Source organism: Mobula hypostoma, chromosome 12 (genome assembly GCF_963921235.1).
Source record: "Mobula hypostoma chromosome 12, sMobHyp1.1, whole genome shotgun sequence".
Taxonomy (NCBI): domain Eukaryota; kingdom Metazoa; phylum Chordata; class Chondrichthyes; order Myliobatiformes; family Myliobatidae; genus Mobula; species Mobula hypostoma.
This window is the reverse complement of record NC_086108.1, coordinates 55351403-55363796: the sequence shown is the minus strand read 5'-3', so window position 1 is coordinate 55363796 and position 12394 is coordinate 55351403. Positions and strand designations below refer to the sequence as shown.

The following is a 12394-nucleotide window of genomic DNA, read 5'->3' as shown; positions in this document are numbered from 1 at the left end:
CCTTCAGCTGTTTCAGTTTGTGCCTTGAAAAATAGATTAACAAAAGCTCTAATCTCCAATTTTATTCATGGCACCTTTCACTATGACCCTGCTTACATCAGGGATCAGTGCAATAAGTTGAAACCAACAACCCATGGTCAAAAATTCCAATTAAAAATCCTTTATCTAAATACACACAGCAGTCTGATTGATTCAGAAGAGCAAACTCAATACTTGTTCTGTCCAACACCCTCCAGAGACCTTCCATTCACCGTGACCGTCCTACCCTGCTTCAGCTTCTTGAAATGCAAAAAACCTCACGCTCATCTAAATTGAATGCCTTCTGCCTTCCTCAGCCTGCTTACAGAGCTGATTGAGATCCCCGATAAGGCTAAGGAACTAGAAGAGCAAAAGAGGATGATAAAGTTGATAATAGTTCTGACATAGAATAAGAAAGCAAAGAAATATAAAAAGTATGAAAAAGGATACTGAGAGCTTCTGCAAGCAAGAGATAATGACGAAACTATAGAGTACATAGGCCCGCCCAAGAGATACAGGCAAGTAAAGCAACTGGATCAAGAGAATAGCTCATTCCTTAAACCAACATCTTTAACAATCCTCATGGAAGTTATATAAACACATCAGAAATTGAGGAGAACCAAAGGTATAAAGAGAATGAAGAAAGGGGAAAAAAAATGAGAAAGTATGTTACGTAAAAAAAGCAAAAGCCCAAAATATCAGTGATGTTAATGGTTTTCATCCTGGTATTTTAGAGATGACTATCATATTCCTTCACCTTCAGCCCATTACTTTTTCCACCCATCTCCTTACAGCTTCTTATTTCATTCTACTTCCCCACCCACCTTCCCCCCAACCTATCACCTTCCAGCATGTACTCATTCTCTCTCCTCGCCACTTTATTCCGACTTCTACCTCCTTCCTTTCTAGTCCTGGCCAAGACATCAACTGTGGTCCAACACATAATTCTCTAAAACTTTGGCCATCTCCAGCAGAATACCACCATCAACCAGATCTTTCCCTCCCCACCACTTTCTGCTTTCCGCAGGGATCGCTCCCTACGCAGCTCCCTTGTCCATTCACCCCCTCCACTGATCTCCCTCTCGGTACTTAGCCTTGCAAGCAGAACAAGTGCCACACCTGCCCCTACACCTCCTCCCTCACTACCATTCAGGGCCCCAGATAGTCCTTCCAGGTGAGTTGACACTTCACCCATGAGTCCTGTTGGAGTCATCTACTGTATCCAGTGCTGCCTTCTGTGTATTGGTGAGACCCAATGTAGACTGGGAAACTGCTTCACCAATTACCTACGTGCCATCCACCAGAAAAAGCTGGATTCCTCAGTGGCCACCTACTTTATTTCCACTTCCCATTCCAACAAGTCAGTTTATGGCCTCCTCTACTATCACAATGAGGCCTCACTCAGGTTGGAGAGAGCAACACCTTATATTCTGTCTGGTTAGCCTCCAACTGGATGGCATGAACATTGATTTCTCGAACATCCTCCCCCCCCCCCCATCATTTCCATCCCCTTTTCCCCCTTTTACCTTATCTCCTTGTCTGCCCACCATCTCTCCCTGGTGCTCCTCCCTCTTTTCTTTCTCCCGTAGCCTTCTGTCATCTATTAGATTCCCCCCTCTCCAGCCCTGTATCTCTTTCACCAATCAACTTCCCAACTCTTTACTTCCTCCCTCCCAGTTTCACCTACTACTTTGTAGTTATCTCTTCCCTCCCCCCACCCTCTAACTCTGACTCCTCATCTTCTTTTTCTCCTGTCCTGCTGAAGGATCACGGCCCGAAACATCGACTGTACTCTTTTCCATAGGCGCTGTCTGTCCTGCTGGGTTCCTCCAGCATTTTGTATGTTTGCTGTTTATTCCTCTCCATAGATGCTGCTTGCCTTACTGATATCATCCAGCATTTTGTTTGCACTGCTCAAGATTTCCAAAATATCTGGAAAACCTTTTATGCTCATCATAGAGATGGGGTTGGTAGTGGTAGGTAACATATTATAATGGATGAAGTTCAATTATAAAGACACCAGGAATAACATGAGCTATCTTCAAAATTCCGTCACTAGAACCTGAAAAGCAAAAATAAAACTGCCAACAACTTAGAAAGAATAAACACGAGAAAGTCTGCAAATGCTGGAAATCCAAAGCAACACACGTACACACAAAATGCTGGAGGAACTCAGCAGGTCAGGCAACATCTATTGAAATGAATAAACAGTCAAAATTTCAGGCAGAGACCCTTCATCGGGATTGGAAAGGAACAGGGATTCTGGACTCTGACTCTAATTCATCATTATTTGAGATATGGCCCACTATGGTGGTGTTTCATCCGCAAACTTGTAGATGGAGTTATAGCATAATCCGGCATGAATATACAGGGAGTAGAGGGCTGAGGAAGCAAATACGTGTAACACCAACATCTAGAGTAATCTTGCCAGAAGTGTTGCTTCCTATTCTTACTGACAGGTCTGTTGGTTCGGAAGTCAAAGATCTAATTGCAGGGCAGTGTTGCTGAGACACCCAGGGTCCAGAGCTTGTAGTCAATAAATAAAAGTCTGACACAGGTGTTTTAATTGACAACAACTTTCATCCTTATCAATCCAAACAGAGTGTTACAACTTTCCTAGAAATGCAAAGTCCAGAAACTATTCCAGCTGTGGTATCATAGCAGAAGTTTAGTACGTTTACCTTTTTTGTACCCTAACTCTATAAAAACAGAGAAAGATGGATCTCATGTGCCACTACACTTTTTCAATTTCTTGCATCATTTTTGGAGAGTTACTGACCTATAACTCCTGATTCAGTCCCTTAATTCTACACTTTTAGACCAAAATTAATCACTTTGCACTTAACATGAAAATGAAAATTAATTCATATATGTTATTCCTAGATTGTGGATGTCATTGGAGGTGTGGGGGGGGAAACAACATTTATTGCCCAGTCCTAACTGTCCTCAAATGAATTGTATGACTATTTCAAACAGCAGTATAGAGTGGATCATATTGCTGAGGAAACACCAGGCAAGAATGTTAGTTTTTTTCCTTGAGAACTTGCAATGAATGGGATGGATATTTAAGTGATAGTCAAGAGGTTTTGTGCTCACTATTACTGACAATAGCTTTTCATTCCATGTGTATTTGGTTACTTGAATACAAATACCTCAGCTGTCTTGGTGACATACAAATACTTGTCAAATGAACAGTAATTCAGGATTTCAAAGAAAAGCCCGGCTGCCCAAGAAGACCTGACTAAGAATCAGTTGCACATCTGGCACAAAAAGATTCACAAACTTCTTGGCCCGTGACAACTGTGGTCAATTCAAGTTAGTTCAAGTGCACAGATGCTAAAAATGTTTTTGTCTTCTGCAGTGATAAATAGAATGAGTATGCGTTTACATTTTTGGCCCTCTTGATTTCTCTCTTAAGCTGGGTCTTAAACTTTTACATCTGTCAAAGGATTCATTTGTACACAGCTGCTGAAATGCCACTTGACTCCAACTAGACTGATTTGGCTAACGACAATGGTGTCATCAGCAAACTTAAATATGGCATTGGAACTGTGACTAGCCTCACAGTCATAAGAATACAATGATTAGAGTGGGGGCTAGGCACACAGCCTTGTGGCGCACCTGTGCTGATGGAGATCATGGAGGAGTTGTTGCTGCCAGTCCAAGCTGACTGGGGCCAGCAAGTGAGAAAGTCAAGGATCTAGTTGAACAAGGAGGTATTGAGGCCTAGGTCTTCAGAATCAGAATCAGGTTTATTATCATCAGCGTGTGACATGAAATTTGTTAACTTAGCAGCAACAGCTCAATGCAAAACATAATCTTGCAGAGAGAGAAATAATAATAAAAATAAAACATAATTGATTTACTTTTTATGTACATTGAATAGATTTTTTTTAATGTGCAAAAATGGAAATACTGTATATTTTTTATATAAGTGAGGTAGTATCCAAAGCTTCAATGTCCATTTAGGAGTTTTGAGGTGATAATAGTATTGAATACCACACTGTAGCCAATGAAGAGCATCCTGATGTATGCACCTTCCCTGTCCAGGGTTCCAGGGTTGAGTGAAGAGCCAATGAAATAGCATCTGGTGTTGACCTGTTGTGACGGTAGGCAAATTGCAGTAGATCCAAGTTGATTCTGAGGCAGGAATTGGTAAGTTTCATCACTTCCTCTAAAAGCACTTCATCACAGTGGATGCACTGTAAGTGCTTCTGGATGATGGTCATTGAGGCAGATCAAGATGTTCTTCTCAGGCATCGGTATAATTGAAGCCCGCGGTTACCTCAGACTGCCAAAACAAGAGGTTAAAGATATCACTGAATCATCACAGGTCTCCAGTACTCATCCAGATACCCTGTCTGGGCTGGAAGCTTTTCTTGGGTGTGCGCTCCTGAAGGATGCTCACACAAAGTCTTCAGAGAGTGAAATCACAGGGTCAAAGTACAAAGTGAATTTATCATCAAAGGACATGTGCGTCACCATTACTACAGATTAATGTTCTTACCGGCTTACTGAATAAACACATAATAGAATAATAAGCATAACAGAATCAGTGAAAGATCACATCAACGTGGGGCTCAACCAGTGTGCAATGGACAAAAAACTCTGCAAATACAAAAAGGAAATAATAAAAACATTGAGAACATGAAATGAAGAGCCTTGAAAGTGAGTACATTGGTTCTGGGAACATTCCAATGATGGCTCAACAGACTGATGGTTGAGAGGTAATAACTGTTCCTGAACCTGGTGGTGTGAGCCTTGAGGCCTCTGTACCTTCTGATGGCAGTACTGAGAAGAAAGCATGTCCTGAGTGGTGGGGGTCCCCGACGACGGATGCTGCTTTTCTGCAAAAACACTTTGTACAGGTGTGCTTAATGGTGGGGGGGCCTTTACTCACGAGGCACTGGGTCGTATCCACCACTTTTTGTGTGGTTTTCCATTCAAGGGAGTTGATAGATCCATACCAGGCTATGATACAAAATACTCTCCAGTACACATCTATAGAAGTCTGTCAATGTTTTTGACGCCATGCTGAATCTTCACAAGTTTCTAAGGAAGTTGAGGCGCTTGCTGTGCTTCCTTTGTAATTTCACTTAGGGCTCAGGAGAGGTCCTCCAAAATAATAACTCAGAGGAATTAACGTTGCTGACTTTTCCACCTCTGATCCTCCAATGACTGGCTCATGGACCTTTGGTTTCCTCCTATAGAAGTCAATAATCAGCTCCTTGGTCATGCTGTCATTGAGGGAGAGGTTGTGGATATAGCACCACTCAGCCAGGTTTTCAAACTTCCTCCTACATGCTGACTCATCACCACCTCTGTTTCAGACTATGACAGTAGTGTTGTCACTAAATCTGAATATGCATTGCAGCTGTGCTTAGCCAGACAGTCATAAGTGTAAGGCGAATAGAGCAGGGGGCTAAGTACAGAGCATTGTGGTGCACCTGTGCTGATTGAGATTGTGGAGATGTTGCCAATCTGAACTGAATGGGGTCTACAAGTGAGGAAATAGAGGATCCAATTGCACAAGGAGGCATTGAGTGCAAGGCCTTGAACCTCGTTGATTAGTTTTGAGCAGGGTCACTGGGAGCTGTGGCAGCTCGTGAAGGTGCCTCCATGTTGTGACGGTCAAACTGAGCATAAAATGCATTGAGTTCATCTGGGAGTGACTCAATTTATTTCTACTTTAGAAAGTTAACTCAAAATCTAAACTCATACTAGTTTGAATGTTATCAAACTACTGGTATTTGTAAAACACTTGAGAACACAGACAATTAAAACATACCTGGATCTTCACTAGACTATTCTAATGGCTGAACACATCAACTTGAAATTATTGCCATAGAAACACAAAACACAAATTTTCCCAAAATGGGATTCAACACTTCACATTAATGAGGCACCAATCAGGTATTTCAAACTGGTATCAATGATCACAACTAAATTTACAGCTGTTATATTCGTTCTACAATCACCATTGTCTGTCAAGTTCATCAGGGTTCTGGCCTTTGACTCCTTGCACTTCACCTATAGGGAATCATTCAAAGACACAAGAGGAGTTCTCATGTACACACAAAAAGTCCCTCTTTGAACCATCTGACAAACATCAGCTAATACCTTTTCATCCTCAGAGTCCATTATATCCTGAACATACCTCAGATAAATGATAGAAACAAAAACAAGTGCCTGTTGTAAATAGTTAATGTATTACTCAGTTAAAGTTTGAGGGTATCTATTTACATGGAAATCATTTAACCTAGCTTCACTATGAAATATAATATCAAATACATTCCCTCTTCAGTAATTTATTTAAAAAACATCAATAATATACAAGGTGACAGAGCTTAATTTTAAGGAGGGATTGGATCAACTAAACAAGACGTCAAAAGAGAGAGACAACAGGAATGCAATGTATGCGATCAGCCTTGATTGAGCTAAATGGCATAACACTCAAATGCACTGAACACTCCACTCCTCATCCTGTTTCCAAATCTCCTTTTAGAAATTACTATACTCTATTTTAGAAACATTTAACAATTTTGAACAAAGGTTTGCAAGGGGTAATATTTAGCATGGTTAACTACATTACTGGGTATATTCTAATCAGGTAATAAAAACTAATGTTTAATATCTAGAACATTTACAAGTTGAAACTTAAATGTTAATGAAGACACTGACATAGAAGATTCCATGGCCACAAAAGAAAATTAAATCATCCTTGCAATGGTAGCCACCCAAACAATAATTGATCTACACTATACTGTCATAGTCAAAGTCACATACCACTACTGCACAGAAGAACACCCTTCGGCCCATCTAGTCCATGCCAAGCCATTAACCTGCTTGGTCCCATTGACCTGCACCAGTACATAGCCCAGCCATCCATGTACTTATTCAAACTTCTCTTAAATGTTGAAATTAAACCTGCATCTACCACTTCCACTGTCAGCTTATTCCACACTCTCATCACCCTGAATGAAGAAGTTCCCCCTTATGTTCCCTTTTCAACCTTAACCCATGATGTCTAGTCTCACCAGACCTCAGTGGAAAAAGCTTGCTTGCTTTTAATCTATACCTCTCATAATTTTGCATATCTTTATCAAAACTCCCATTATCCTAGGCTTTAGGAAATAAAATCCCAACCTATTCAATCTTTTCCTATAATTCAGATCCTCAAGTCCTGGCAACATTCTTGTAAATTTTCTCTGCACTCTTTCAAACTTATTGATGTCTTTCATGGGGGTAGATGACTAAAACTGTATAAAGCACTCCAAATTAAGCCTCACCAACATCTTATACAACTTCAACATAACACCCCAACTAAGCTTTCTTTACAACCCTATCTACCTGTGATGGCACTTCCAAGGAATTATTGATCCTTCTGTTCTACCACATTCTTCGGTGCCCTGCCACTTACCATGCAAGTCCTCCCCTAGTTTGTCTCTGTATTAAATGCTATCTCCCATTCTTCAGCCCATTTTTCCAGCTGGTCCAGATCCCACTGCAAACTTTGATAAACTTCCTTGCTGTCCAATACACCCCAAGCTTGTTGTGATCTGTAAATTTGCTGATCCAGTTTACCACATTATCATCCAGATCACTGATATAGATTACAACAACACCCACCCCTGCAGCATTCCACTAGTTACAGACCTCCAGTCAGAGAGGCAATCATCTACTACCACCCTGTGGTTTCCCTCGTGAAGCCAATGTCTCATCCAATTTACTATCTCATATTGAACGCTAAGCGAATGAACCTTCTTGACCAACTTCCCATATGGCACCTTGTCAAAGGCCTTTCTCAAGAGCATGTAGACAACATCCACTACTTCGCCTTCAACAACATTCCTGGTAACATACCTCAAAAGCTCTCCAAGATTGCTTAGACATGACCTACCATGCACAGAACAATATTGACTATCCCTGATCAGTCCCTGGCTATCCAATATTATATATCCAGTCCCTGAGAATACCTTCCAATAATTTACCCACTACTTTCCTGGCTTATTGTTAGAGCCCTTCTTAAACAATGGAACATTAGGATCTAGTGCTTTCACAGCATATACTCTTCTTGGGCTTCCAGCTGGGTACAGGTATCGATTTCAACCGACATTTCGATGACAAACTGCATCTTCATCAGGAATGATGCCTGGACACATCTAGTCTGGTGGTATTTATACCCTGTTGTTCATTGCTCCTGATTGGTTAGTCCTTGTCCAATCAGAATGACAACAAGGTGAAGAAAATCAAATGGGTTCTTAAAAGGTCTGATGGAAAAACCAGGAAACTTAACAATTAGGAAGAACCTGTTGATACTGCTTGTCTTCCCCGACATTTCCATGGTTTTTGGAAGGATCACCAGGATTCTGAAGAAATACTGGATGAATACCACCCATAAACCCTTAAGGAAACTCAAATCACAGCTTATGTAGGTCAAAGATGACCTGGGAATCAGGATGTTGCTATTTACAGGATTCCCTGTGAATGTGGAGCAGTGTATCAACAGACAGATGGGACAGACGGTGGAAACCTGCATCAAGGATCACAGGAAGTGTATCCGTTTTGGGTTACCCGGAGAAATTGGAGGTAGCAAAACATTGAATTCGCAATGGTCATGGGATTGACCTCAACAGCAAAAAAACTAATGTGCTGCGCCAATGGTTTTTGGGACCACCTGGTGAAGGAAGCCATTGAAATAAAACTAGAGGATAAGAATTTTCACAAAAATGAAGGTCTCACTCCAAGCAAGAACTGGAATTCGATTGTAAACAAGGTGGGACAGCAGAAACCTGATTGGATCAGGACTAACCAAGTGAGGGGATGGACTACAGGGGTATAAATACCACCAGATTAGACATACCCAGGCATCAGCCCTGATGAAGATGGCAGAGGTTGTCATCGAAACTTCGTTTAAACTCAATACCTGTACCCAGCTGGAAGCCCAAGAATAGTTATTCGGGACAACATTAGGTGTCCTCCAATCTTCTCTCACCTCACCAGTGACTAGGGATGTTCTAAATGTCTCTGCAGGGTTCCTGCAATTTCTGAACTTGCCTCCCACAGGGTCCAAGTAACAGCATGTCAGCCCTGGGTACAGGAGATCTAGTATCACATGCCCCCTAGTTGGGACCTCTATGTACTGATGAAGGAAACTTTCCTGAACACATGTAATGAACTCTGTCCTATCCTGTCCTTTCACAGAGTGGGAGTTCCAGTCAATAGGTAGAAAGTTAAAAATCAGCTATTATCACAACCTTATGTTTTCTGAAACAGTCTGCAATCTGGCTACAAATTTGCTCCTCTAAATCCCATGGACTGTTGGATGGTCTATAATAGAATTCTATTGATATGGTCATCCTTTCCTTATTCCTCAGTTCCACCCATACAGCCTCAGCACATGAACTCTCCAACCTGTCCTATCTGAGTAGTGTTATGATATTTTCCCTGACTAGTAATGTCATCCTTTCCCCTTTATTCTCCCCTGCTCTATCATGTCTAAAACAACAGAACCCGGGAATGCTGAGCTGCCAGTCCTGTCCCTTCTGCAGCCAAGTCTCACTAATGTCTACAATGTCATAATTCCACGTGCTGATCCATGTCCTAAGCTGATCTGCATTTCCAACAATACTCCTGGCATTGAAATATACACAACTGTGAAATTCAGTCCTACCATGCTCAATCTTTCAAATCATAAATTCACATGTAGGCTTAGCAACACATTTCCCATCCACTCCACTATCTGCTCTGGCACTTTGGCTCCCTTCACTCTGCAACTCCAATTTAAAGCCCCCGTGCAGCACAAGCAAACCTTCCCACATGGAGACAAGCCCCACCTCCCTCCAGTTCAGGTGCAGATACAGATGTATTAAAATAGTGAAAGTAAGTGCAACAGCAAAGAACTAATTCGCATGCAATAAGCAAAAGCATTACTAGTCTACATTTCAAAACAAAGGCAATGCATTGGAAAATTATAATTAAATTGGGTATTTAAAGAGTGAATAGTGATAAGTATTGGTCTTCACTTCATTGGTGGGAATTGGAGAGTAGAACATTATACTGATGTGGAACAATTTTCATAGACACTCCAAAATCCTAAAAATAAAATAGCACAGCTGGTATAAATTTGCCCTGTCAATTATTGAATCATTAGCATCTCTCTATAACACTAGATAGCAAATATCTGAATTTACTCAAGACCACAATGAATAGGAAAATCAGGCCATTCAGTCCATTGAGTCTGCTCTGCCATTTCATCATGGATGACCCATTTTCCCTCTCAAACGCATTCTCCTGCTTTCTCCCTGTAACCTTTCACGCCATGATTGATCAAGAACCTATCAACCTCTGCCTTAAATACAAACAGTACAACCAATGACCTGGTCTCCACATCGGCCCATGGCAACAAATTCTACAGATTCACTATCCTCTGGCAAAAGAAATTCCTTTTAATCTCCATTCTGAATGGACGTCCCTGTACACTGAGGCTTTGCCCTTTGGTCCTACACCTCCCCACTATAGGGAACACTATACTTCTATCTGAGTCAGATATTATAAAAAACAAGAAAGAAGAATCAACCAGTGCTCAGTGGAGAAAATGCTTCAGAATTAATCCAAAGGTACGCAACAAGTAGCTACACTCAAAACCCATTGGTTTAGAACAGAGCCAATAAAAGCAATCCTTACACTCTGACTTTGACTTCCTTTAGAGTTCCCCACTGTACAAGCAGAAGTACTGAATTAACTTGATTTCTGTAAGTTTTTGTAACGAAACATTTAAGGTTGTAAGGTGGAGGATTACACATACCTGGGGATACGAATTGACAATAAACTGGACTGGTCAAAGAACACTGAGGCTGTCTACAAGAAGGGTCAGAGCCGTCTCTATTTCCTGAGGAGACTGAGGTCCTTCAACATCTGCCGGACGATGCTGAGGATGTTCTACGAGTGGGTCTGTGGTGGGCAGCACTATCATGTTTGCTGTTGTGTGCTGGGGCAGCAGCCTGAGGGTGGTAGACACCAACAAACTCATTCGTAAGGCCAGTGATGTTGTGGGGATGGAACCGGACTCTCTCACGGTGGTGTCTGAAAAGAGGATGCTGCCTAAGTTGCGTGCCATCTTGGTCAATGTCTCCCATCCACTACATAATGTACTGGGTGGGCACAGGAGTACATTCAGCCAGAGACTCATTCCACCGAGATGCAGCACTGAGCGTCATAGGAAGTCATTCCTGCCTGTGGCCATCAAACTTTACAACTCCTTCCCTGGAGGGTCAGACACCCTGAGCCAATAGGCTGGTCATAATTTACATATTACTATTTAACTATTTATGGTTCTATTACTATTTATTATTTATGGAGCAACTGTAACGAAAACCAATTTCCCCCGGGATTAATAAAGTATGACTATGAATGAAAAGTAACACAAGCCAGTAAAACACAAAACAATTGATATTGAAACAGTCAAAGTAAGTTACATGGCAGTGCTTGTTTTTAAGGAATTACTTATAAATTTAAGTATATAAATAAAATATTAATCCAAGTCCAAAATCCAAATTTAAACTTAGGACTCTTCTTCATATGTTAAGTCAGATTTGGCAATCTTTTCACAATTGTTTTTAATTCAAGTATTTAATCTTTTTACTTTGAAAAACAGTAATATCTTTCAACATGAAAAACAGATCATAAACACTTCAGCTTTGGTATTTATTACATTAGTGGCATCAGTGGGCATGTTTTGCTAAGATAACCACAGCTTTGTAATTACACAAACATATATTTTTGAAGTTTGTATTAAAACGTCCACTTTAGTGAATAATGAAAATTTTAAAAGGAAAACTACAATTTCTGTAGTTCCCTTCAAATAATTTACAACCAGTAACGCCCCAGCTCCAGTGCTCTCCCATAACATGCAAGTTAAAAATTTTCTTCCATTGACAGGGAATTGACAATTATAGTATCACCTCTGCAATTTCTTTAATAAAAATCTTAGAAACACCAACACAACTAATGCTATTTATTTCTGCATACAGTGTCATCTTAACCAGATTTTTCCCAATTTACACCCAAAGAAATTTTATCTCTATAATAGAAAACATCAACTTAGTTTTGACTTAACTTCGAGTCAGGAATGTGATAGAATACTCTTCATGGATGACTCCAGCTTCAACATTCAAGCGGCTGTATATACAGAACACGTATCACTCAAATCATACAGAGCACAACAGTATCCCATCCACAACCACTCACTCACTACACCACTGATGCACAGTAGAGGCTGCACACAGCATTGGCAGGATGCATTTCAGCAATTCCCTCAAACTCTTCAGATAGCCTCTTCCAACCACAACCTCTATCAGCTCATAGGACCAGTGCA

At 40.9% G+C, this 12394-nt stretch overlaps 1 protein-coding gene across 4 annotated transcripts in view; it reads right to left on the bottom strand.

The window, feature by feature from the left end:
• pde4ba (phosphodiesterase 4B, cAMP-specific a) overlaps positions 1-12394 on the bottom strand; it is a 620756-nt gene that overhangs the window by 502062 nt on the left and 106300 nt on the right. The window lies entirely within an intron of this gene.